This window comes from Pristiophorus japonicus, chromosome X (assembly GCF_044704955.1).
Source record: "Pristiophorus japonicus isolate sPriJap1 chromosome X, sPriJap1.hap1, whole genome shotgun sequence".
NCBI lineage: Eukaryota > Metazoa > Chordata > Chondrichthyes > Pristiophoridae > Pristiophorus > Pristiophorus japonicus.
The window spans coordinates 27036802-27063940 of record NC_092010.1 but is presented as its reverse complement, the minus strand read 5'-3'; positions in this window follow the sequence as shown (position 1 = coordinate 27063940).

Here is a 27139-nt window from a genome sequence, read left to right as displayed (position 1 = left end):
TGCAGCCGACCGAATTCCAAATGGGCATCTGTTGTAGATGAACAGTCCCTTGTGCGTGTTGATGCAAGTGAGGCCCTTCGAAGACTCCTCCAGCTCCTGCGTCATGTAGGCCGAAGTCAGGTCGAGCTTGGTGAACGTCTTGCCTCCTGCCAGCGTCGCAAATAGGTCGTCTGCCTTAGGTAGCGGGTATTGGTCCTGTAGTGAGAAATGATTAATAGTTACTTTATAATCGCCGCAAATCATGACCGTGCCATCACATTTGAGTACTGGAACAATCGGGCTGGCCTACTCGCTGAATTCCACTGGGGAGATGATGCCCTCGCGTTGCAGCCTGTCCAGCTCGATTTCCACTCTCTCCCTCATCATGTGAGGTACCGCTCGCGCCTTGTGGTGAATGGGTCGTGCCTCTGGGACCAAGTGGATCCACACCTTCGCCCCTGAAAAGTTTCCAATGCCTGGCTCAAAAAGGGAAGGAAATTTGTTAAGAACCTGGGCACATGAGGCCTCATCGACATGTGATAGCGCTCGGATGTCACCCCAGTTCCAACGGATTTTGCCCAGCCAGCTCCTTCCAAGCAGTGTGGGGCCATCGCCCGGGACAATCCAGAGTGGCAGTTCATGCACCGCGCCCTCGTAGGTGACCTTGACCATGGCGCTGCCCAGGACAGTGATGAGCTCTTTGGTGTACTTTCTCAGTTTCGTGTGGATGGGGCTCAGGGCTGGTCTGAATGCCTTGTTGCACCACAGTCTCTGAAACATCTTTTTACTCATGATGGATTGGCTAGCGCCAGTGTCCAGTTCCATGGCTACGGGTAAGCCATTCAATTTTACATTTAGCATTATAGGTGGACATTTCGTCGAAAATGAAAATGTGTGCACCATGTGTACTTCAACATCTGCCTCCTCTCTCTGGGGCTCGAAATTGCTTTGATCCACCGTGGACCGATCTTCCTCTGCCACGTGGTGGTTAGCAGGTTTTGCAGAGCTTGCAAGCTTGTTGGAGGTGCCCCATTGTTCCACAGCTCTTGCAAACATACCCTTTGAAGCGGCATGAATAGGCTGAATGGAAGCCTCCACAATGTCAACAAGGTATGAATTGCCTTGCATTCATCCTTTGTTGGGGATTCTGAGTCATCTAGGTCACCTGAGGCCTGCTGGCAGAGATGAAAACAACAGCAACTTACATTTATATAGCGTCTTTAACATAGAAAAATGTCCCAAGGCGCTTCACACGAGTGTTATCAAACAAACTTGGACACTGAGCCACATAAGGAGATATTAGGACAGGTGACCAAAAGCATGGTCAAAGAGGTAGGTTTTAAGGAGCGTCTTTAAAGGAGGGGAGAGAGGTGGAGAGGGTTTCGGGATGGAATTCCAGAGCTTGGGGCCCAGGCAACAGAAGGCACGTAACGTTGGAAATTGGGGATGTGCAAGAGGCCAGAATTGGAGGAGCGCGGATATCTGGCAGGGTTGTCGGGCTGGAGGAGGTTACAGAAACAGGAAAGGAAAACGAGATAAAAACAGAGCTGCCTTTTCCCAACCCAGTGAGCGCCCAACAATAGAACAATTCACACATCCTGCTGTATCACTTTGGGTTTAAAGTCACAATGTAGACGCAGGGATCAGGGAGAGATAACTCGACTGGCTTTGATAGCGCGAAGAACTGTTCACGGTACCCTGACTCACCCCCGCGCTGCAGCAAATCCTGTTTATAATGCGATGTGCGGAAGTAAATTTGATACGTTGTCTTATCTGTAAATGGATTTAAACCTTTGATGTATGTTTTTTTTTTAAAGTGTTTCATCTGTCGCACATTTGTGCCGGCTTTCACGGTAGTTTTTGTAAAAAAAAATTTAAAAAATTTTGCAGTTAGAACTCTGTGACCTGGGTCCTTGGGGAAGTATTGACAAGGGTACATTACACTGCAAAATCTAGTCAACAACCTTTCGCCCTTACACGCAGATTTATTTTCAGCCAAAAAAAAGTCATTTGCTTCTCAATGGAAGCCATTTGCCGGTGAGGGTAAATGATGACGCTGTCATGCACTAAATAACCTAATAAGAAGCACAGCTCCTTTCTTTATCTAGACTGAAGACACAGTAGCACAGGGACGGAGCAGAACAGTGTATTGTAGCGTTATCTCCTCATCTCCATCATTTACTTTTACATCCAGCCCAGAAAGATGAGTTGAAAGCGCCGTACCTGCGATGGCTGTTAGAAGCTCGTTTCACAAAATGACTTTAGTCATTTGTAATCCTGTTTGTCTCTAGCTAGCTCATACCAGAACCCAGCCCTCAACCTTTGCAGTCCCACTGAGGGAAATATTAACTCACTGAGGTGCAATGAGGATACTCTGCACAGTCACTTCCCTCACTCCTTCCTTACTCCTTCCCCACCTCCCTCACTTCTTCCCCACCCCCTCACTCCTTCCTCACTCCTTCCCCACCTCCCTCACTCCTTCCCCAACTTCCTCCCTCCTCCCTCATTCCTTCCCCACCTTCCTCCCTCCTCCTTCACTGCTTCCTCACTCCTTCCCCACCTCCCTCACTCCTTCCTTACTCCTTCCCCACCTCCCTCACTCCTTCCCCACCTCCCTCACTCCTTCCCCACCTCCCTCACTCCTTCCCACCTACCTCACTCCTTTCCCACTTCCCTCACTCATTTCCCACCTCCCTCACTCCTGACCCACCTCCCTCACTCCCTCCCCACCTATCTCTCTCGCGGAGGTTTGTGGGGTCTGGATCCCTCCCCACATCCGCCATAGAGCCCATCGCTTCCCAGCCATAAACCAGGAGAGGACAGAGAATATGGTGACAACGGAGAAATAAAGAACCAAATGACAATAGATGACCATTACTGACATAACCTATTATTCTTGATTTATTGAATTAACTAACTTTAAATTCCCCAAATACCATAGTGAAATTTGAACTCATCTCCAGATCATTGGGCCAGGCCTCTGGATTACTCGCTACTGTGCTACTGTCCCATGGGTGCATCATCATAGAATGATACAGTTCAGAAGGAGGCCATTTGGCCCATCGTGCCTGTGCTGACTCTTTGGCAGAGCGATCCAATTAGTCCCACTCTCCTGATCTTTCCCCATATCCTACCCATAAGGGAAGAGGTCTTCAATCTGGCTTGAATCAAATTTGAAAATACAATTCTGCAAATGGGGACAGTGTGGGGGCGAAATTGCCCCTTTTTATAGCCCCATTAGTGCTGCTGGAGGGCGCAAGGCAGTTTTCGCCCGAGGGAGGGAGAGCTTGCCTGGGAGTCTACGGGGGCACTACCACAGCAACAGTTAATGCCCCGGGCCGTCACGCAACCAGTGGTGACATCAACGGCATGCACGGCGACCCCTCACTGCCCCATGCCGACCCCTTAACAAACCCCGTGGGCTGTGAGGCTGGTGTGGGTGATGATGGCGGCCCTAGCGTGGTCCGGGCCACCAGCGGAGGCCATTGGAGACCGTGCAGAGTCCCCTTTAATCGATGTCCCAGTCGTGCCCCCGGGACCCGCCCCCAAAGGAAGTGGAGCGCCGGAGATAGCGCTCCGCTTCCTTTGAGGGGCGGTAAGGGCAATTTCGCCGTGGGGGTGGGACCTCCGCGCCAGGCGCTACAAGTCCCCGTCCCGGAAAATTACCGCTCCCCAATGGGCACGCGGGGCAATTCCGTCCCCTGTATCTTCAAATATCACATAGTCAACTTGGGGTAGAAATTCACCACCGCCTGAAACAGGTCGCACTTACCGCTTTTGATGTATTTTCACCGTCGCCGTGGATGCGGTGGCCTCTTGTGCGAAATTCTGCTCTTTGTCATTTCTCTTCGAGTGGCCCGGAAGTCGGTCATAATGGGGGCAGAAGTACTGCAGTGAGCACATTAGAGGGGCGGAAGTGGAGGCGAGACGGAGTCTCTGCCACTGTTGGTAATCAGCCTGGCGCTGATGACGTCATGACGCTTGTGTGTCACACGTCTCTCCCGTTTTGCGATTCTGTTAGTTCGGCCCACTGGGCCACCAGGGAGGGTTTCGGCCGGGCTAGCGGCCTGGCACCCAAGCGGGCGTGCCAGGCTGCCTGTTGGCGGCCCGGCCGAAACCGGGGCATAATTATTGGGCTGACCTGGCAGGTGGCCGACAAAATAAATAAAATGGCAGCCGCGGCAGTGCGCCCTCCCCTTGAACAACCGCCGCACCGCCATGTCGCGCACACAGCGAACACAGTGAGTGCACCGACAGAAAAAACTGTCGGGGGCACCGCTCGGCGGCCCGAAGATTTTTTCCTCTGAATTTAGGTTGAGGTGTGGGAGATCGGTGGTGCTTTGATAACGCACTTAGGAGGGGTCGGTAGCAGCGGGGCGGAAGTGGGGACTGCCGGAAAAACCACCGAGGAGAATTTTGCGAACGGTGGCCATTCGGCTCCACTGTGTGGTCGCCGCGGTAATGGGCCTTATCGGGAGGCTGCATTTCGGCCCCCTTATATATAACTCTGGCCGAATTCTTACCGGGGCTCTAGATCAGAATCTGCTCTGTCCCCTCATGTATCCACCATGCCCATGTTTGTTTGACTTAATGTCAAGTGGATGAATAAATTATTTACTGTTCTGGAAGCCGCCTCATCAGGTCATCAGCTATTATTCATTCATAAGCGCAATCACAGCTCAAAAGGCAAAGCAGTGACTGTGCACTGAATAAATTCTTTACATCCCTAACCCTCCACCACAACCACAGAAAATGTACGTTCAGCTTAAAAAATGAAACTAATGACTCCGGAGACCAAAGTTACGGCGAAGAGTTACAAGCCCATCTTGTTCAATCTTGCCTGGCAGTGGGATTCAGCACTGACATATGTGCAGAGATGTTGGATTGGCAGATCTCAGTAATCTCTCAAGGGCATCACAGCTATGTGGAGAAGCCTCACTGGCGAGAAGGTGTTAATTTATCTTTATTTACCGAAAGCCTGTCAGCTGGGTGCTTTCAGATTAATGTTTTTTCTAAATGAAACCCAAAGGAACAAAAAACAAATCCGTTTTTATCATCACGTTCTTGTGTCCATTAAACAATCTACTTTTGCATCAGCTCCACAATGCATCAAAGATTTTTTTCCCCCCCCCCGTTTCTTTATGGGCCCGATTCTCTCCCCTTTCACAACAACAACTTGTATTTATATAGCGCCTTTAACGTAGTAAAACATCCCAAGGTGCTTCAGAGCAGTGTTATAGGACAAAACAAATAAATTTGACACCGAGCCACATAAGAAGAAATTAGGGCAGGTGACCAAAAGCTTGGTCAAAGAGGTAGGTTTCAAGGAGTGTCTTGACGGAAGAAATCGAGGTAGAGAGGCGGAGAGGTTTAGGGAGGGAATTCCAGAGCTTCGAGCCCAGGCAGCTGAAGGCACGGCCACCGATGGTTGAGCAATTATAATGGGCAGAATTTGAGGAGCGCAGACATCTCGGGGGGTGGGGGGTTGGGGGGGTGGTTTGCGAGGCTGAACTAGATTCGACTATGCTAAACCTCCACGAGTGTTGTCCTCTGCCCTCCTGTACCTCACCCAAGTGGGCATTCTTCATGTGGGAGCCCAGACAGCCGATTCCAGCATGGGGGGTTGCAGCGGTGTCGCACTCCAGCCAGACCCTGTCCTCAGCCACTGTCTCCTCACAGCAGGAACTCTGGCAGATTCCCCATCTCTTTCACCCATTTGTAGCACTCCTACTTCCACCTGAGGTCAGGTAACTCGAATTATGGCAGCAGTCTATCTGTAAAGACCTTAAACACTTTTCAGTCGATTTTCCTCAGGCTTAAAACAGGGTTGCAGCGTATAAAATAAATAACTTACATTTCTATAGCGTCTTTCACGACCCCAGGATGTCCCAAAGCGCTTCACAGCCAATAAAGTACTTTTGAAGTGTAGTCACTGTTGTAATGTTGGAAACGCGGCAGCCAATTTGCGCACAGCAAGCTCCCACAAACAGCAATGTGATAACGACCAGGTCATCTGTTTTTGTTATGTTGATTGAGGGCTAAATATTGGCCCTAGGACACCGGAGCTAACTCCCCTGCTCTTCTTCGAAATAGTGCCATGGGATCTTTTACGTCCACCTGAGGGGGCAGTCCTGCCCGCAGCCAGCCAGGTGGAGAGGCTGGCTGGCTGTGGGCGGGTAGGCCTGAGGCAGTAGGCCAGACAGAGGAGGGAGGGAGGGATTGGGTGGGGGCCGGTGCTGGCCTCCGGAGGAGGATGGCGGTGGGGGGGGAAAATCAAGAGATGACCGGGCACATTGAGAAACGGGGGGGGACCGGGGGAGAGAAGATTGTTGACATCGAGGGACCGGGGGTGGTGGAGAAGATTGGGGTACATCGGGGGAGGGTTGGGGAAGAGGGGGGGTTGGTGATGTGTAAGAACATCGGTGGGGGGGGAAGGAAGATCACATCGCGGCCGGTCACCAGAGGGGGGGGGGTGGGGGAAGAGGGGGTGAGGGGGGGGTTGGTAGGCGATTGGAGGCCTCGTGAGGGGGTCTCCGATCACGGGGGTTGGGATAGGCAGGAACCCTGAACCCAGGAGGCAGGTATTGTAATGTATTTGCTTCATGGATTCTTTGTTTAAGAATCCATAGCAACACATTGCTATTAAGAACTAGTTGGTTTATTAACAAAGGTTTAACAATCACACTACACATTACCAGTTCATCCAGCAGGCTCACAACTGCATACCTCATCGTGGATCCCCTGAACCCAACTGGCTGGGGTTTTATTGAGTCTTGTGAACATCACGTGACTGGCTAAGCCACTCCCAATGCAACAGCTCTACAATTTCAGTTGAAACAATAATCAGTTGAAACAATAATCAAGTGCCCCCCTAGGGGGCACTAAAACCGACAATTTAAACAAATGAAACTTTAAACGTCAAATTAAAATTTGGTTGCCGGGGGTAATGATGCACTCCAATTCCTCCAGTGCCCACCTCTCCATCTCCAGGGACACCCTGGCTCGAATGTAACTGCGGAAGAGAGGCAGGCAGTCGGGCTGAACGACCCCCTCGACCGCCCGCTGCCTGGACCGGCTGATGGCGCCCTTGGCCAGGGCCAGGAGCAGTCCTACGAGGAGGCCTTCGGACCTACCCGCTCCCCTCCGCACAGGGTGCCCAAAGATCAGGAGTGTGGGACTGAAGTGCAACCAGAATTTGAGGAGCAGCCCCTTCCTCAACAGCTCCACAACTCTTTTTAGGGGGAGACAAAATAAACATTAGATCAAGTGCCCCCCCCCTCCCCCCGATCTGGGGGACACTCCAAACATTTCCCAAGGCTCTTTTTTTGTTGTTATTTTTTGTATTTTTGTAGTTTTATTTGTGTTTTTTTGGGGCTCTAAAAGCATAATTTATAAGTGCTCCCTATAAAAGGGGAGGGGGACACTAAAACCGGCATTTAAAACAAATTAAACTTTAAAACATATAAGATCAAATTAAAATTTGGTTGCCGGGGGTGATGATGCACTCCAGTCCCTCCGGCGCCCACCTCTCACGGAAGGCCGCGAGCGTACCGGTGGACACCGCGTGCTCCATCTCCAGGGACACCCTGGCCCGGATGTAGGCGCGGAAGAGAGGCAGGCAGTCAGGCTGAACGACCCCTTCGACCGCCCGCTGCCTGGACCGGCTGATGGCCCCCTTGGCCAGGCCCAGGAGCAGTCCTACGAGGAGGCCCTCGGACCTGCCCGCTCCCCTCCGCACAGGGTGCCCAAAGATCAGGAACGTGGGACTGAAGTGCAACCAGAATTTGAGGAGCAGCCCCTTCCTCAACAGCTCCACAAACCTGTGAGTATACTCACAGGTGCATACATTACAGATATAAAGGCAATTACCTCATGGATCCTTGCTGGAACTGCCGGGTTTCACGAATTGTGCAAAACCCGTCCAGATAGAGTTAAAGACAAAATGGAGGTTAAAAAAGAGGTCTCCAGCTTCCTGGATTTAAATTGACACCCCGCCTCCTGGGAGCGGATTGGCTGCCCACTCCCCCCCCCCCCCCCGTCCTGCCCCCTTTAAAACCGGAAATGGGTGAATTGGAGACGAGTTCAGGTTGGGAATCCCATTTTTAACTATTTAACTGCCTCTACGCTCCAAACCCACCAGTATCTTTTATATATTAAAATTCCCCCCCAAGTCTCTGGAGTGGGACATGAACCCACAACCTTCTGACTCAGAGGCGAGTATGTAGGAAATTCGGGCGGGGAGGATCACACATGCCCGTAACTCAGCGATTATCTGTTCATTACTCGGGCGGGCTCAATAAAATCCGCCCGGTTTTGCTGCACACATTTTTACCCATTGGAAACTTTGGGTCCAAGCGCTGAAGAGGAAACTTTGCCCCCTTGTGTCCCTGGATGGATGAGGTGAGAGAAAGACGTACTGAACTGTTCGACTCACCGTGCACAACTGAATGGCTGTACAGAATGGGTTTTTTAATAGAGCTGCTAGTTGGACTGGGAGAAATAAAAATAGTACATTACAGGGCAATTATGCACCAAAATAGGCAGAGGAATCAACAAGATCAGTGAGTTTAAATACTGTGCAGGCCTCAGGAAAAACAAATGACCAAAAATGACTGCAGTCTGTGTGGGTTGTGGTTTTGCACTGATGTATAGATCCAGGGAGTTGGAGCTGCTAATACTCTTGTTATGTTTGGTTCATTGGATTGTTTGTGCGTTACATCAAATACTTGGAAAATAGCTTTTTAATCACTTGATTATTAATATTCTACAGCTGTAGCTCATTAAAACTTAATAACGGCAGGAAAGTAACAATCGCACCCGAGAGTACAGCCTATTGGAGGCTGCGTGTGATCTAGTGGCACAGTGATTATTCAAATACTTAATGGAAAATTGATTTTTTAAACACTTCAGTGCCTGGTTTCAAGGGAATTTTGTTATTTAACAAAAAATATCTTCAGAAGAGGAAATTCAGCCTTAGTTCAAATTGAAGGCGAGCTAATAGCATTTACCATTTTAAACCATTCGAGTCATTATCGCATTTTTCTGCATGCAGTCATTGCATTTCAGAACGTAATTCACTGCAACAAACACTTCGGAGACATATCACTCTGATGAGCTGCTGTCGAAAAGGAGCAGCAGCAACAACTTACATTTAGCTAGCGCCTTTAACGTCCCAAGGCGCTTCATGGGAGCGATAGCAATGAAAACAATTTTGACACCGAGCCACATAAGGAGATATCAGGACAGATGACCAAAAGCTTGGTCAAAGAGGTAGGTTTTAAGGAGCGGCTCGAAGGAGGAGAGAGAGGCAGAGAGGTTTAGGCAGGGAGTTCCAGAGCTTGGGGCCTAGGCGTCAGAAGGCATGGCCACCGATGGTTGACCGATTATAATGCTGCACTCAGCATTGAGTCGGGACTGTGTACACTGTCATTAACACCTGCTATACCTCTTCCGCAGACTGACAAGTGCTATTGTGGAGAGGAAGGCCACTTGTTTGGTGTTGTTACCAATTAGGTTAATTTAACGGTTAAGTCATGGCAGGAGAGCCCAGACCCATGTCATGCTCCTCCTGTGCTATGTGGGAAATCAGGAACACTTCCAGTGTCGCTGACAACTACATGTGCAGGAAGTGTATCTAGCTGCAGCTCCTGTCAGACTGCATGATGGCACTGGAGCTGCGGATGGATTCACTGTGGAGCATCCGCGATGCTGAGGATGTCGTGAATAGCATGTTTAGTGAGTTGGTCACACCGCAGGTAAAGGTTACATAGCCAGATAGAGAATGGGTGACCATCAGGAAGAGCAAGGGAAGGCAGGTAGTGCAGGGGTCCCCTGCGGTCATCTCCCTCCAAAACAGATACACCATTTTGGGTACTGTTGGGGGAGATGGCTCATCAGGGGAAGGCAGCAGCTGCCAAGTTCATGGCACCATGGGTGGCTCTGCTGCATAGGAGGGCAGGAAAAAGAGTGGGAGAGCGATAGTGATAGGGGATTCTATTGTAAGGGGAATAGATAGGCGTTTCTGTGGCCGCAAACGAAACTCCAGGATGGTATTTTGCCTCCATGGTGCAAGGGTCAAGGATGTCTCAGAGCGGGTGCAGGACATTCTGAAAAGGGAGGGTGAACAGCCAGTTGTCGTGGTACATACAGGTACCAACGATATAGGTAAAAAATGGGATGAGGTCCTACAAGCTGAATTTAGGGAGCTAGGAGTTAAATTAAAAAGTAGTACCTCAAAGGTAGTAATCTCAGGATTGCTACCAGTGCCACGTGCTAGTCAGAGTAGGAATTGCAGGATAGCTCAGATGAATGGTGCAAGGGTGCAAGACTTGAGGAATGGTGCAGCAGGGAGGGATTCAAATTCCTGGGACATTGGAACCGGTTCTGGGGGAGGTGGGACCAGTACAAACCGGACGGTCTGCACCTGGGCAGGACCGGAACCAATGTCCTCGGCGGAGTGTTTGCTAGTGCTGTTGGTGAGGATTTAAACTAATATGGCAGGGGGTTGGGAATCTATGCAGGGAGACAGAGGGAAGTAAAAAGGGGGCAGAAGCAAAAGGTAGGAAGGAGAAAGGCAAAAGTGGAGGGCAGAGAAATCAAGGGCAAAAATCAAAAAGGGCCTCATTACAACATAATTTTAAAAGATCAAAGAGTATTAAAAAAACAAGCCCGAAGGCTTTGTGCCTCAATGCGAGGAGCATTCGTAATAAGGTGGATGAATTAACTGCGCAGATAGCTGTTAACAGATATGATGTAATTGGGATTACGGAGACATGGCTCCAGGGTAACCAAGGCTGGGAACTCAACATCCAGGGGTATTCAATCTTCAGGAAGGACAGACAGGAAGGAAAAGGAGGTGGGGTAGCATTACTGGTTAAAGAGGAGATTACACAATATTAAGGAAGGACATTAGCTTGGATGATGTGGAATCTGTATGGGTATAGCTGCAAAACACAAAGGGCAGAAGACGTTAGTGGGAGTTGTGTACAGACCACCAAACAGTAGTAGGGAGGTTGAGGATGGCATTGCGTGCAATAAGGGTACAGCAGTTATCATCGGTGACTTTAATCTACATATTGATTGGGCTAACCAAACTGTTGGCAATACTGTGGAGGAGGATTTCCTGGAGTGTATAAGGGATGGTTTTCTGGACCAATATGTCGAGGAACCAACTAGAGAGCAGGCCATCCTAGACTGGGTCTTGCGTAACAAGAGAGGATTAATTAGCAATCTGGTCATGCGGGGCCCCTTGGGGAAGAGTGACCATAATATGGTAGAATTCTTCATTAAGATGGAGAGTGACACGGTTAATTCAGAGACTAGGGTCCTGAACTTAAAGAAAGGAAACTGCGACGGTATGAGACGTAAATTGGCTAGGATAGACTGGAGAATGATACTTAAAGGGTTGACGGTGGATAGGCAATGGCAGACATTTAAATATCACATGGATGAACTACAACAATTGTACATCGCTGTGTGGCATAAGAATAAAAAAGGGAAGGTGGCTCAAACCGTGGCTAACAAGGGAAATTAAGGAAAGTGTTAAATCCAATGAAATGCATATAAATTGGCCAGAAAAAGCAGCAAACCTGAGGACTGGGAGAAATTTAGAATTCAGCAGAGGAGGACAAAGGGTCTAATTAGGAGGGGGAAAATAGAGTATGAGAGTAAGCTTGCAGGGAACATGAACATTGACTGCAGAAGCTTCTATAGATATGTGAAGAGAAAAAGATTAGTGAAGACTAATGTAGGTCCCTTGCAGTCAGAATCAGGTGAATTCATAATGGGGAACAAGAAAATGGCAGACCAATTGAACAAATACTTTGGTTTTGTCTTCATTAAGGAAGACACGAATAACCTCCCGAAAATACTAGGGGACCGAGGGTCTAGTGAGAAGGGGGAACTGAGGGAAATCCTTATTAGTCAGGAAATGGTGTTAGGGAAATTGAAGGGACTGAAGGCCGATAAATCCCCAGGACCTGATAGTCTGCATCCCAGAGTACCTAAGGAAGTGGCCCTAGAAATAGTAGATGCATTGGTGGTCATTTTCCAACATTCCATGGACTCTGGTTCCGTTCCAATGGATTGGAGGGTAGCTAATGTAACCCCACTTTTTAAAAAAGGAGGGAGAGAGAAAACAGGCAATTATAGACCGGTTAGCCTGACATCGGTAGTGGGGAAAATGCTGGAATCAATTATTAAAGATATAATAGCAGTGCATTTGGAAAGCAATGACAGGATCGGTCCAAGTCAGCATGGATTTATGAAAGGGAAATCATGCTTGACAAATCTTCTAGAGTTATTTGAGGATGTAACTAGTAGAGTGGATAAGGGAGAACCAGTGGATGTGGTGTATTTGGACTTTCAAAAGGCTTTTGACAAGGTCCCATACAAGAGATTAGTGTGCAAAATTAAGGCACATGGTATTGGGGCACATGGATAGAGAATTAGTAGGCAGACAGGAAGCAAAGAGTCAGAATAAACGGGTCCTTTTCAGAATGGCAGGCAGTGACTCGTGGGGTGCTGCAGGGCCCAGTGCTGGGACCCCAGCTATTTACAATATACATTAATGATTTAGACAAAGGAATTGAATGTAATATCTCCAAGTTTGCAGATGACACTATGCTGGGTGGCAGTGCGAGCTGCGAGGAGGATGCTAAGAGGCTGCAGGGGGACTTAGACAGCTTAGGTGAATGGGCAAATGCATGACAGATGCAGTATAATGTGGATAAATGTGAGGTTATCCACATTGGTGGCAAAAACAGGAAGGCAGATTATTATCTGAATGGTGACAGATTAGTAAAAGGGGAGATGCAACGAGACCTGGGTGTCATGATACATCAGTCATTGAAGGTAGGCATGCAGGTACAGCAGGTGGTGAAGAAGGCAAATGGCATGCTGGCCTTCATAGCGAGGGGATTTGAGTATAGGAGCAGGGAGGTCTTACTGCAGTTGTACAGGGCCTTGGTGAGACCACACCTTGAGTATTGTGTGCAGTTTTGGTCTCCTAATCTGAGGAAGGACATTCTTGCTATTGAGGGAGTGCAGCGAAGGTTCACCGGATTGATTCTTGGGATGGCAGGACTGACATATGAGGAAAGACTGGATCGGCTAGGCTTATACTCACTGGAATTTAGAAGAATGAGGGGGGATCTCATAGAAACTTATAATATTCTTACGGGACTGGACAGGTTAGATGCAGGAAGAATGTTCCCGATGTTGGGCAAGTCCAGAATGAGGGGTCACAGTCTAAAGATAAGGGGTAAGCCATATAGGACCGAGATGAGGAGAAACTTTTTCACCCAGAGAGTTGTGAACCTGTGGTATTCTCTGCCACAGAAAGTTGTTGAGTCTAGTTCGTTGGACATATTCAAAAGGGAGTTAGATGTGGCCCTTACGGCTAAAGGGATCAAGGGGTATGGAGAGAAAGCAGGAATGGGGTACTGAAGTTGCATGATTAGCCATGATCTTGTTGAATGGTAGTGCAGGCTCGAAGGGCCGAATGGCCTGCTCCTGCACCTATTTTCTATGTTTGTAGTAAATGAAATAAAGACAAAAGGTATATTAGTGTTACGGATCACATGGAGAGGGCCTTTCAGCCTGTAGCACTCATCCTGCTATAGTCTTCTTCTTAGGCAGTCCCTCGGATTCGATGATAACTTGCTTCCACACTAACATGAGTTCTCAGGTGACTGATGATTCCAATGCGGGACCTACAGTCTCTGTCACAGGTGGGGCAGACGGTGATTGGAGGGACGGGTGGGTGGGGGGCTTGGGTTGTCGTACGCTCCTTCTGCTGTTTGTACTTGGCTTCCACGTGCTCCCAGCGATGTGATTCCAGGTGTTCGGCGCCTTCTCATATGCTTCTCCTTCACTTTGAGCGATCTTTAGCCAGGGACTCCCAGGTGTCGGTGGGGATGTTACATTTTATCAAGGAGGCTTTGAGGGTGTCCTTGAAGTGTTCCCTCTGTCCACCTGGGGCTCACTTGCCGTGTTGGAGCTCCCAGTAGAGCATTTGTTTTGGGAGTCTCGTGTCAGGCATTCGGACGATGTGGCCCGTCCAACGGAGCTGATTGAGCGTGGTCAATGCTTCAATGCTGGGGATGTTAGCCTGAGCAAGAACATTGACGTTGGTGCGCCTATCCTGCCAATGGATCTTGTGGAGGCAGCGTTGGTGGTATTTCTCCAGTGCTTTGAGGTGCCTGCTGTACATAGTCCATGTCTCTGAAGCATATGGAAGGGCAGGTATCACTACTGCTCTGTAGACCATGATGCCTGATTTGAGGTTATGGTCTAGGCTATTGACATTTGACCAACTCATCTGTTAAGGGATGGCTCCCAGTCTCATCTCATAATTCAGTGAAGGTAACAGTGGTTCTAGATGATGCAGACAGATGTGTTGCTCCATTCCCTGTGGCAGAATGTATTTGTTGTGTATGCAATAACTCAACAGACTGAATACTGTAAACTCCAAACAGGTACAAACCTGGCTCTCCTTTATTAGGGCCCGAAGTGATCACATTACAAGATGGCTGGCCTTTTATACCTGGGCCGTACACCCGTGCGTACAGCCCAATGATCTCCGACAGTGGCGCCACCTGGTGGCTAGTAAACCCAAGCATACATACTAAAGGGGTATATTGTCGTGTAATGGTCTTTTTACAAATTGAGATGGTCCGGGGCTTTCCGCTCCCGAGTTGAACGTCTCAGTTCAACTCCAGCCTTGGGCAAGCGTTCTGAGTCTGTTATGACTGGGGGCTGGGAACCGATCTGATGGGAGTGGCAATGACCACATCAGGGATTGAAAGTCCAGATTCATTGATGACAGCGGAGTCCTCTGATGACTGAGGGTGGGTTGGTTGGTCACTGATTGGGTCTTCCTCAGACTGTTCCATTTCATCCGTGTGCCGCAGTTTTATCTGATCAACATGTTTCCTGCATGTCTGCCCATTCTTGAGCTTGACGATAAACACTCTGTTACCCTCCTTGGCTGTAACAGTACTGGCGATCCATTTTGGACCTTGACTATAATTCAGTACATACACAGGATCATTGATAGAAATGTCATGTGACACAGTAGCGCAATCATGATACCCTTGCTGACTTTGACGTCTGTATTCAACGCGATTATTCAAGTCAGGGTGGACAAGAGGGAGCCTGGTCTTGAGACCTCTCTTCATCAATAGTTCAGCAGGGGAGACCCCGGTAAGCGTATGGGGTCTTGTCCTGTAACTAAGTAATATGTGTGACAAGCGAGTTTACAGTGAACCTTGCGTTTGATACTCTGTTTGATGGTTTGGACCGCACGCTCTGCTTATCCATTGGATGTGGGTTTGAATGGTGCTGACCTCACATGTTTGATACCATTGAGTTTTATGAACTCTTGAAACTCCAGACTAGTGAAGCAAGATCCGTTGTCGCTTACAACGATGTCAGGCAGACCATGCATAGCAAACATGACACGAAGGCTCTCAATGGTAGCTGTGGATGCGCTGGATGACATGATTGTACACTCTATCCACTTGGAATAAGCATCCACCACAACTAAGAACATCTTTCCCAGGAAGGGACCTGCAAAGTCGATGTGGATCCTGGACCATGGTTTAGATGGCCACGACCACAGACTCAGCGGCGATTCCGCTGGTGCTTTACTAAGCTGCATGCAAGTGCTGCACTGATGCACACATGATTCCAGATCAGAGTCAATTACAGGCCACCATACATGAGACCTGGCAATGGCTTTCATCATGACAATACCGGAATGCATGCTGTGTAGATCATGCACAAATTTCTCTCTGCCTTTCTTGGGCATAACACGATTACCCCACAGTGTACAATCTGATTAAATGGATAGTTCGTCTTTGCGATGGATGTAAGGTTTGGTCTCCTCACACATTTGCTTGGGTATGGCAGACCAATCAGCACTAAGGATGCAATGTTTCACAACCGATAATATCAGGTCCTGGCTGATCCAGGTCTTAACTTGTTGGGCCGTGACATATTCCTTCACTTCAAAAGCATCCATGACTAACAGTAGGTCTGCCGGTTGTGGCGTTTCTACCTTCGGTGTGGGCAACGGCAGACGACTCTATGCATCGGCACAATTCTCGGTGCCAGGCCTATGGCGAATGGCATAATCACAGGCAGATAATGTCAGCGCTCACCTCTGGATGCGGGACGATGCATTGGTATTGATACCTTTGTTTTCCGAAAACAATGAAGTGAGTGGCTTGTGATCTGTTTCCAGTTCAAACCGAAGACCAAACAGGTACTGATGCATCTTTTTAACCCCATACACACAGGCTAGTGCTTCTTTCTCTACCATGCTGTAGGCTCTTTCTGCCTTTGACAAACTTTTTGAAGCATATGCAACCAGATTGTAATTTGCCCGACTCATTAGCTTGTTGGAGCATGCAACCAACTCCATATGACGAAGCATCACAGGCCAATACTAGACGCTTACACGGATCATAATGTACCAGCAGCTTGTTGGAGCAAAGCAGATTAGTAGCTTTCGCAAACGCTCTGTCTTGAGATGCACCCCAAACCCAGTTGTCGCCTTTTCTTAGCAGCATGTGCAGTGGCTCTAATGAAGTGCTCAATCTAGGTAGGAACTTACCGAAGTAGTTGAGTAGACCAAGGATCGAACGCAGCTCCGTCACATTCTGAGGCTTGGGTGCATTTTTGATAGCCTTGGTTTTCAAGTCCGTAGGCCTGATGCCGTTAGCAGCAATTTTCCTCCCCAGTATTTCAACTTCCAGTGCCATGAAGACGTACTTTGAACGTTTCAGTCTGAGTTCCACTTTGTCCAGATGATGTAGAACTTCTTCCAGGTTGTTCAGATGTTCGGCAGAGTCACGACCTGTGACCAGTATGTCATCTTGGATAACGACGGTTCTGGGGATGGACTTCAGTAGACTCTCCATGTTCCTCTGAAATATGGCTGCAGCCGAGCGAATTCCAAAAGGGCACCTGTTGTGGATAAACAGTCCTTTATGAGTGTTGATGCACGTAAGTTTCTTCGACGTCTCGACCAGCTCCTGTGTCATGTAGGCCAACGTCAGATCCAGTTTTGTGAACGACTACCCCCCCCCGGCTAGCATTTCAAACAGGTCATCAGCCTTCGGTAATGGGTATTGATCCTGTTTCGAAACTCGGTTGATCGTAACCTTGTAGTTTCCACAAACCCTGACTGTGCCATCACTTTTCAACACGGGAACAATGGGGCTGGCCCATTCGTTAAATTCGACCGGTGATATGATCCCTTCATGTTGGAGTCTGTCCAGTTCGATTTCGACCTTCTCCCTCATCATGTACGGAACTGCCCAAGCTTTATGATGGACAGGTCTTGCATCCGAGTCCACGTGGATCTGCACCTTGGCTCCCGTGAAATTGCCGATGCCTGGTTCAAACAGCGAGGGTTACTTGCTCAGCACTTGAGCACATGGAGCATCCTCCTCCGACGACAATGCTTTGATCTTGTTCCAGTCCATTTGATTTTTTCTAACCAGTTCCTGCCGAACAGCGTTGGTCCATTGTCTGGAACAATCCATAACGGTAAATCGTGAACCGCACCATCATACGACACCTTGACTACTGCACTGCCAATCACCGTTATGAGTTCTTTAGTGTACGTTCGCAACTTGGCATTGACTGGACTCAGCCTCGGCCTCACAGCCTTAGTATCGCACAGCCTGTCAAATGTCCTCTGGCTCATTATTGATTGACTCGCACCCGTGTCCAATTCCATCGATACCGGCACACCATTAAGTTTTACATTAATCATTATCGGTTGGCTCTTTGTTCGGAACGAATGCAGTCCATACACTTCCTCCTCTGGTATCTCGGATTGCATATCTGGATTTGCGCTAGACTGGTCATCATCCTCCACGTGGTGTGTCGCAGCACGCTTGCTCAGTTGCGGACACATGCGCTGGAGATGCCCCACTCTCGAACAGCCTTTACAAATATACTGTTTAAAGCGACACTGATGATGCTGATGATTTCCCCCAAAATGCCAACATGGTGATATCGGATTCATTCCCGTTGGCGGACTTTGAGCAGCCACAGGTTTCGCATATGCAGTTGGGTAGGCCCTGCCATATGCAACTCTGCCAAACGACGATACTATCTTGTTTACAGTACTTGCCGAGTTCCGATTTTTCAATGATATCTGCTTTAAGCTTTTGTCCGTTGTCGTGCATGATTGGGCAATCATGATGGCCTTGCTCAAATCCAGCGTCTCCGCCGCCAGTAGCTTACGCAGGATCACCTCGTGGTTGATGCCGATTACAAAGAAGTCCTGCAGCATATCTGCCAATGCAGTTTCGAACTTACACAGTCCAGCTAGATGTCTTAGGTCGGCAACGAATTCCAATACTTCCTGGCCCTCAGAACGAACGTGCCTGTAGAATCGATATCTTGAGATGATGATGCCTTCGTCTGGTTTGAGATGGTCACGTACCAGAGCACACAATGTTTCATAGTCCTTGTCTATTGGACTTAAGGGCGAGAGGAGATTCTTTATGAGTCCATAGATTTTCGGACCGCAAACCGTGAGGAGGACTGCCTGGCGGCAAACTGCGTCTGCCTCTTTCTCCATTTTGTTGGCCACAAAGTACTGGTTCAAGCGGGCTACAAAATCTGTCCAATCTTCTCCCTCCACGAATTGCTCCAGAATTCCAATTGTATCATTTTTGTATGCGAAGGTTCTTGTTACCTCGTCGCCAAATGTTGTGTATGCAATAACTCAATAGACTGAGTACTGTAAACTCCGAACAGGTACAAACCTGGCTCTACTGTATTAGGGCCCAAAGTGTTCACATTACAAGATGGCTGGCCTTTTATACCTGGGCCGCACACACGTGCGCACAGCCCAATGACCTCCGACAGTGGCGCCACCTGGTGGCTAGTAAACCCAAACATACATACATGACAGTATTCAAGCACTGAAGAAAGGAAGGAGTGCAAGTGAAAAATGGAGCATCTGCACGAAGCAGTCATTTTGAATCCCGAGCTTTCTCTGAAATAGTCGCAGGTCAACTTCGAAGTCTCTGGAATGCTACTTTTTGAGGTTACCCAGATAGCTCAGTTAGCAAATGTACTGTTCAGGGTGGCACTGAGTCGCACAGGCCAGGAAGGTCCTAGGTTCATAATCCCAGTCTGTGTCAAGTTGGCTAATCTCAGCAGGGGCATGTTAGGGGGTACTAAAATGGCCCCAGCACCTGTGGGCTGGAGAGGGGAACACCAGCCAGGGTCCTGTCCTAATCTCGGCAGCCCGTGTCCTAACTCGCACCAAGTCCCGCTCACCCATCACCCCCTGTGCTCGCTGACCTACACTGGCTTCCGGTTAAGCAACGCCACGATTTCAAAATTTTCATCCTTGTTTTCAAATCCCTCCATGGCCTCACCCCTCCCTATCTCTGTAATCTCCTCCAGCCCCACAATCTCCCGAAATATCTGCACTCCTCTAATTCTGCCTCCTTGAGCATACCTGATTATAATCGCTCAACCATCAGTGGCCATGTCTTCTGTTGCCTGGGCCCCAAGCTCTGGAACTCCCTCCTTAAACCTCTCCACCTCTCTACCTCTCTTTCATCCTTTAAGACGCTCCTTAAAACCTACCTCTTTGAACTGGTCTTTGGTCATCTGCTGTAAGTTCTTCTTATGTGACTCGATGTCAAATTTATTGTTTGTCTTCTAACACTCCTGTGAAGTGCCTTGGCACATTTTACTACGTTAAAGATGCTATATTAATACAAGTTATTGTTGTAGTCAGTAGTCCCCTTCTGGAACACGCACATGTGTATGTTGGTCAAGATGGGATCGGATTCAGCTGTGATGCTTCTCAAATTTGAATACCCTGCCAACATTCAATATCGAGACTTACATGTGACAAATGGCTACTTAAGCGAGGTACTGGAGGTGACTAGCACTCGTGGAACTGTACCCAACACCTTCATGAAAGACAGAGGAAATAAAATATCTATCTTCAATCTGCGTGCATTTCCTGTCCAGCTTCCTGCTATCGCGATTTGTGGTCACGCTTTTGTATCAACATTTAACTACGAAGGTGCCTCTGTAAAAATTTAGAATTGAAATCCTTTATGTAAACAGTTGCCTGTAATGGTGTAGTAACAGATTCTGGTCACTGGGTGGTGCTGTGGAGCAGGTTCCTCAGGTGTCCCTCCCAACTCCGCCACCATCTTAAATCAAATAAAACTTTGATTTATCAACTCATCATGGACCCAGTCACAGGAAATTCACTTTTAAAACATTTCAAATGAATATAGTTTAACAGATTCACTGTGGAAGATAGACTGATGGGCCCCAAGTTTCCACACGCGGCAAAACAGGCGCCCCTCCGAGCTGGGCGCCCGTTTTTCGCGCCAAAAACGGCGCCTGAAAAAAAACACGCTATTCTCGAGCGCTTTGCAGCTCGATGTCTGCTTGGCGCGGCGCCCAGGGGGTGGAGCCTACCACTCGCGCCGATTTTGTAAGTAGGAGGGGGCGGGTACAATTTAAATGAGTTTTTTTCGTGCCGGCAACCCTGCGCGTGCGCGTTGGAGTGTTTGCGCATGCGCAGTCTGAAGGAAACATTGGCACTCGGCCATTTTAAAAAGTGCTGCAGAAAAAGTGAAGATTTGTTTATTGAACCCTTGCAAAGGCTTGTATTTTAATTTTCTTGATATTTCTGTGTGTGAGGGTGAGGAAGTGCATTCTGTAATTAAAGATAGACTGTGATAAATGGGACACATGCACTTGTTTGAGACTATTCAAATTCTTTGTAGCTGTTCAATTTTTAAAATGTTTTAATAAAACCACATTGCCCTTCCATGATCAGCACTGAGGCTTCTTGCAGCTTTCTCCCCCTGCCGTCCGTCGGGTCCGATGGCAAACCGCTGCCTCAAGTAATGAGGCTTCTTGCAGCTTTCTCCCCCTGCCGTCCGTCGGGCCCGACGGCAAACGGCTGCCTCAAGTACTGAGGCTTCCTGCAGCCTTCTCCCTGCCTCCCCCCCCCTGCCGTCGGGAACGGCTGCCTGCCTGCCCCTCCCGTCGTCGGGACCGACGCTACACCGCTGACTGAAAGGCCTGCCTGAAGCACTTTCACACAGGTAGGAAGATTGTTTATTTAATCTTTTCTTTGCTTATAAATTTTTATTCAGGTTGGATTTATTTGTAAAATATTTGTTTAAATATAACTAAGGATTTATTGTCGAATTTAATGACTTCCCTTCCCCCCCTCACCTCGTTCCCGACGCCTAATTTGTAACCTGCGCCTGATTTTTTAATGTGTAGACAAGGTTTTTTCAAGCTGACAAAAATCTTCACTTGCCCCATTCTAAGTTAGTTTGGAGTACGTTTTCACTGTGGAAACTTTCAAATCAGGCGTCAGTGGCCGGACACGCCCCCTTTTGAAAAAAAAATTCAGTTCCAAAGTGAAACTGTTCTACCTGACTAGAACTGCAGAAAACTAAATGTGGAGAATTCCGATTTCTAAGATACTCCGTTCTACACCAGTTGCTCCTAAAAATCAGGAGCAAATCATGTGGAAACTTGGGGCCTTAGTGTTGAAAGAGTGATGTAAGAAGCCTACCTCTGATTTTTTTTTAGACTGGACTGTAAATCTTGCTTCACTGCAGAAATGTCTAGACACTTTGTGATCATATCATGATCAATATTGCTGTCCTGGTGTCTTTCAGGTTTGTTCACTGTCAAATTGGCTGCCTCGCAATTCTGCTTTGCACTGCAGGATTACAATGTGCAGTTTAATCCTGGTAAATGCTTAACTCATTCGCCAAGAAGCGTTATGCTTGAATCAGAATTGTGAATGAATCGGGATTTCTATAAAGTAGAGATAAAAAGCCAATTTGCTAATCATTCTACCATAGCCAATTTAATCATTCATTTCAATCCAAGCGCCATGAGCAGCGAACATTGAACAAAACATCTGTTTGTACAAAATCATCAGATTTCTAAAAACATGCTGCTTCAATGTGATGAATAGAACAACGAAAGGATTTTGGAGCACTTTGTGCCAGTATCAGGGTTATATTGGATCTGAAATCCGAACAATGGAAGCAAGTGGTTTGTTATGCTGGGATTCCACACAATGGGGATTGAAAGAATCGTGGTTTGGTATCAGAATGATATATAATGGCAGTCAATAAGGAATGGTTTGACATACTGGGGTTCCACCACAAAAGGAGTGAATCAGGAGTGGCTTGGTCTGTTCAATTCGACTCAATGCGAGTGAATGCAAAGTGATATGTTCAAAAAGGATATGGAGGCATTGGAGAGGGTGCAGAGAAGATTTACAAGGATGGTACCAGAAATGCGAGGGTATACATATCAGGAAAGGGTGAACAGGCTGGGTCTCTTTTCTCTTGAAAAAATGAGGCTGAAGGATGACCGAAAAGAGGTCTTTAAAATGATGAAAGGTTTTGATAGAGTGCATACAGAGAGAATGTTTCCACTTGTGGGGAAGAGCATAACTAGAGGCCATCAATATAAGGTAGTCACCAAGAAATCCAATAGGGAATTCAGAAGAAACTTTTTTACCCAGAGAGTGGTGAGAATGTGGAACTTGAAGCAAATAGTATAGATACATTTAAGGGGAGGCTGGACAAGCATATGAGGGAGAAGGGAATAGAGGGTTACGCTGATAGATTTAGATGAGGCTCAAGTGGAACGTAAACGCCAGCATGGACTGGTTGGGCCAAATGGCCTGTTTCTGTGCCGTATATCCTATGTAATCCTATGTAATGTGACCTTGCACAATGGGGCTCAGTATCAAGTGTGACCATATATTGTGGTAATTTGAGTGAATGAGGTCCAGTTGGGTACATTGTGAGTCGATACAATGGGAACTACGGAAAATACTTGGCACTTTTCAGATTCCATGCATAGATGAGAATTATCGGAACACTGTACCATAATGAGGCCACCCTGGCCTTGGAGAGAGTATAAAGAAAGACAACTAAGTGAATAAAATGGGATTGGACATCAGGTGTTATCAGGAAAGTCTAAGGGTACGAGGGATTTTTAACACTGCAAACAGACAGGTTGAAGGTGACCTTCTTAAGGTATGTGAGATCTTCAAAGGGATAAATAAACTGGATCCCTGAATGATCAATATTAACACAAGGGGACAGAGCTTCAAACTTAGATGAGAAAAGGTAAAACAGAACTTCTTCACACACAGGGTGGTAAACGTGGAAAAAGAAGGATTCAGGGCGGCAGTGGAAACAGAGGACGTAATACTTTTCACGATGGGGGGGAAATAAATTTTGGTTGGCAGGACGGTTGTGGAGTATCAGAGGTAAAGTGGGGTAAGAGTGCTGTGATCTTGGGACTCCCCTGATGGTTGATTCAAACCCGTATAGTCCTCTGTTCCTAAGGAAATTAGGACATGAGGGGCACGGAGAGAAGGCATTTATCATCCATCATAGGCAGTCGCTCGAAACGAGGATGACTTGCTTCCACGCCAAAAAAGGATGAGTTTACAGGTGTTTCAATGAAGGACCTAATATTCCAGATCCTGAACTACATCCTGAAGGGTGGAAGATGCCTGTGCGTGGACTTTTTTAACGTGTGGTGACCGTTGCACACCAGCCACCACACGGGCTTGACAGAGCTAGGTCTTGGTCCAGAGGCAAGGGTTAACCAGGACGACTGGAGACCAGCTCTGCTGCACGGACCGAGCGCGCGCACATATCGCAGTGTGGGCTGGCCCGTGCTGCCCCTGGGCCCTCGGCTCTTCTGGGCCCCGAATCCACGCCTCTCCTGGGCCCCGATCACATCCCTCTACAATCTCTCGCTGCTCCTTTGCCCCGACCTGCCGCTGCCGCCATAAAAGGAGCGGCGAGCGGCGAGTGGTGGCCCCGACCTGCGAGAGGCGTTTATATGTGTCTGCTGATCCACCATGGGTAACTATGGTCTCCTGGAGTTTGATCACCTTAGGGAGTTGAGAGAGAATTTCCCAGCACTTTTGTTGAATTGGTTATTTCCCTCCCCAGAAGTTAACATCACGAGTCGTTGGTGAGGGTGAGGCACGAAGTTGCACCGATTGTGAAGGTCACTCCTGGCTGGCCTCCCACATCCTACCCTATGGAAACTTGAGGTGATCTAAAACTCGGATTCCCGTGTCCTAACTCGCACCAAGTTCCGCTCACCCATCACCCCTGTGCTCGCTGACCTACATTGGCTCCCGGTTAAGCAGCGCCTGGATTTCAAAATTCTCATCCTTGTTTTCAAATCCCCCCCATGGCCTCGCCCCTCCCTATCTCTGTAATCTCCTCCAGCCCCACAAACCCCCCGAGATGTCTGCGTTCCTCTAATTCTGCCCTCTTGAGTTTCCCTGATTATAATCGGTCAACCATTGGCGGCTGTGCCTTCTGTTGCCTGGGCCCCAAGCTCTGGAACTCCCTCCCTAAACCTCTCCGCCTCTTTACCTCTCTTTCCTCCATGAAGATGCTCCTTAAAACCTACCTCTTTGACCAAGCTTTTGGTCACCTGCGTTAATTTTGCCTTGGTGAGGCCTCACCTGGAATATTGTGTTCAGTTTTGGTCTCCTAATCTGAGGAAGGGCGTTCTTGCTATTGAAGGAGTGCAGCGAAGGTTCACCAGACTGATTCACAGGGTGGCAGGACTGACATATGAGGAGAGACTGGATCGACTGGGCCTGTATTCACTGGAGTATAGAAGGATGAGATGGGATCTCATAGAAACATATAAAATTCTGACGGGACTGGACAGGTCAGATGTAGGAAGAATGCTCCCGATGTTGGGGAAGTCCAGAACCAGGGGACATAGTCTAAGGATAAGGGGTAAGCCATTTAGGGCTGAGATGAGGAGAAACTTCTTCACTCAGAGAGTTGTTAACCTGTGGAATTCCCTGCTGCATTGGATATATTCAAGAGGGAGTTAGATATGGCCCTTACGGCTAAGGAGATCAAGGAGTAAGAAGAGAAAGCAGGAAAGGGGCACTGAGGGAATGATCAGCCATGATCTTATTGAATGGTGGTGCAGGCTCGAAGGGCCGAATGGCCTACTCCTGCACCCATTTTCTATGTTTCTATGTGGCTCGGAGTCGAATTTTTTGTCATAATACTCCTGTAAAGCGCCTTGGGACGCTTTGCTATGATAAAGGCGCTATATAAATACAAGTTGTTGTTGTTGATGTATTGATGGGCCTGATGTGGTTTAGCTTGCCTTTTGATGTTTTTCTCAGGTTTCATATCTGCTGATCTGCCCTCGATAGTTTTTACTGTATGAAATGGCAGATTTGCACCAGAGTTTCATTCATTTTAATTCCACTTAATGTGCCACACATGTTTTATTGTCAAGACTTACTAGAATGCGCTTTACTTTTCAAAACGATAGTGCGTTTTGTCAGTACCAGGACTGCATTTGCACATATTGCTTGGTGCATTCATATCCTTAAAGAAATATTTAAGCGTGCTCAGCATTTCATGTGTCACCTTTAAAACACTAAGCTCCTGGAAGGTAATATATTAAAATCTATATTATAAATGGAATGCACTTAGTGATTGCAAGTTCCGCTGCCAGTGTATAGAAACGAGCAGCTCACTGATTTATACAGCCCTGTATGAGGGAAGCATAATTAAACTATGAATCCCATTAAATATTGTTGTGTTGTAGCTGCATTTTAATGCTCTCACACGGATATCAGGAGAAAGGTTTTTACTTGAAGAGTGATAAATGTCCGCAAAAAACCTTCAGGCCAAATAATAGAGGGAGGAACATTGACGTTATTCACAATAAAACTGGACGAGGCTATGCTGGGAAAATTTATGGAGCAATGGTTTTCTAACATTTCTGGGGAACCCCTTGTATGTATGAACACCCACTCCCAGTGATCCACTGTAAATATTCACACACTCCCAGTGACCCACTATAAATATTCACACACTCCCAGTGACCCACTGTAAATATTCACACACTCCCAGTGATCCACTGTAAATATTCACACATTCCCAGTGATCCACTGCAACTATTCACACGTACCCAGTGACCCACTGTAAACATTCATACATTCCCAGTGACCCACTGTAAACATTCACACACTCCCAGTGACCCACTGTAAATATTCACACATTCCAAGTGACCCACTGTAAATATTCACACGCTCCCAGTGACCCACTGTAAATATTCACACATTCCCAGTGCCCCACTGTAAATATTCACACACTGCCAGTGACCCATTGTAAATATTCACACATTCCCAGTGACCCACTGCAATTATTCACACATTCCCAGTGACCCACTGCAATTATTCACACATTCCCAGTGACCCACTGTAAATATTCACACACTCCCAGTGACCCACTGTAAATATTCACACACTCCCAATGACCCACTGTAAATATTCACACATTCCCAGTGCCCCACTGTAAACATTCACACACTGTCAGTGACCTACTGTAAATATTCACACATTCCCAGTGACCCACTGTGAATATTCACACATTCCCAGTGACCCACTGTAATTATTCACACATTCCCAGTGACCAACTTTAAATATTCACACACTCCCAGTGATCCACTGTAAATATTCACACATTCCCAGTGACCCACTGTAAATATTCACACACTCCCAGTGACCCACTGTAAATATTCACACACTCCCAGTGACCCACTATAAATATTCACACACTCCCAGTGACCCACTGTAAATATTCACACATTCCCAGTGACCCACTGTAAACATTCACACATTCCCAGTGACCCACTGTAAACATTCACACACTCCCAGTGACCCACTGTAAATATTCACACACTCCCAGTGACCCACTGTAAATATTTACACGCTCCCAGTGACCCATTGTAAATATTCACACACTCCCAGTGATCCACTGTAAATATTCACACATTCCCAGTGCCCCACTGTAAATATTCACACACTGCCAGTGATCCACTTTAAATATTCACACATTCCCAGTGACCCACTGTGAATATCACACATTCCCAGTGACCCACTGTAATTATTCACACGCTCCCAGTGACCCACTGTAAATATTCACACGCTCCCAGTGACCCACTGTAAATATTCACACATTCCCAGTGCCCCACTGTAAATATTCACACACTGCCAGTGACCCACTGTAAATATTCACACATTCCCAGTGGCCCACTGTGA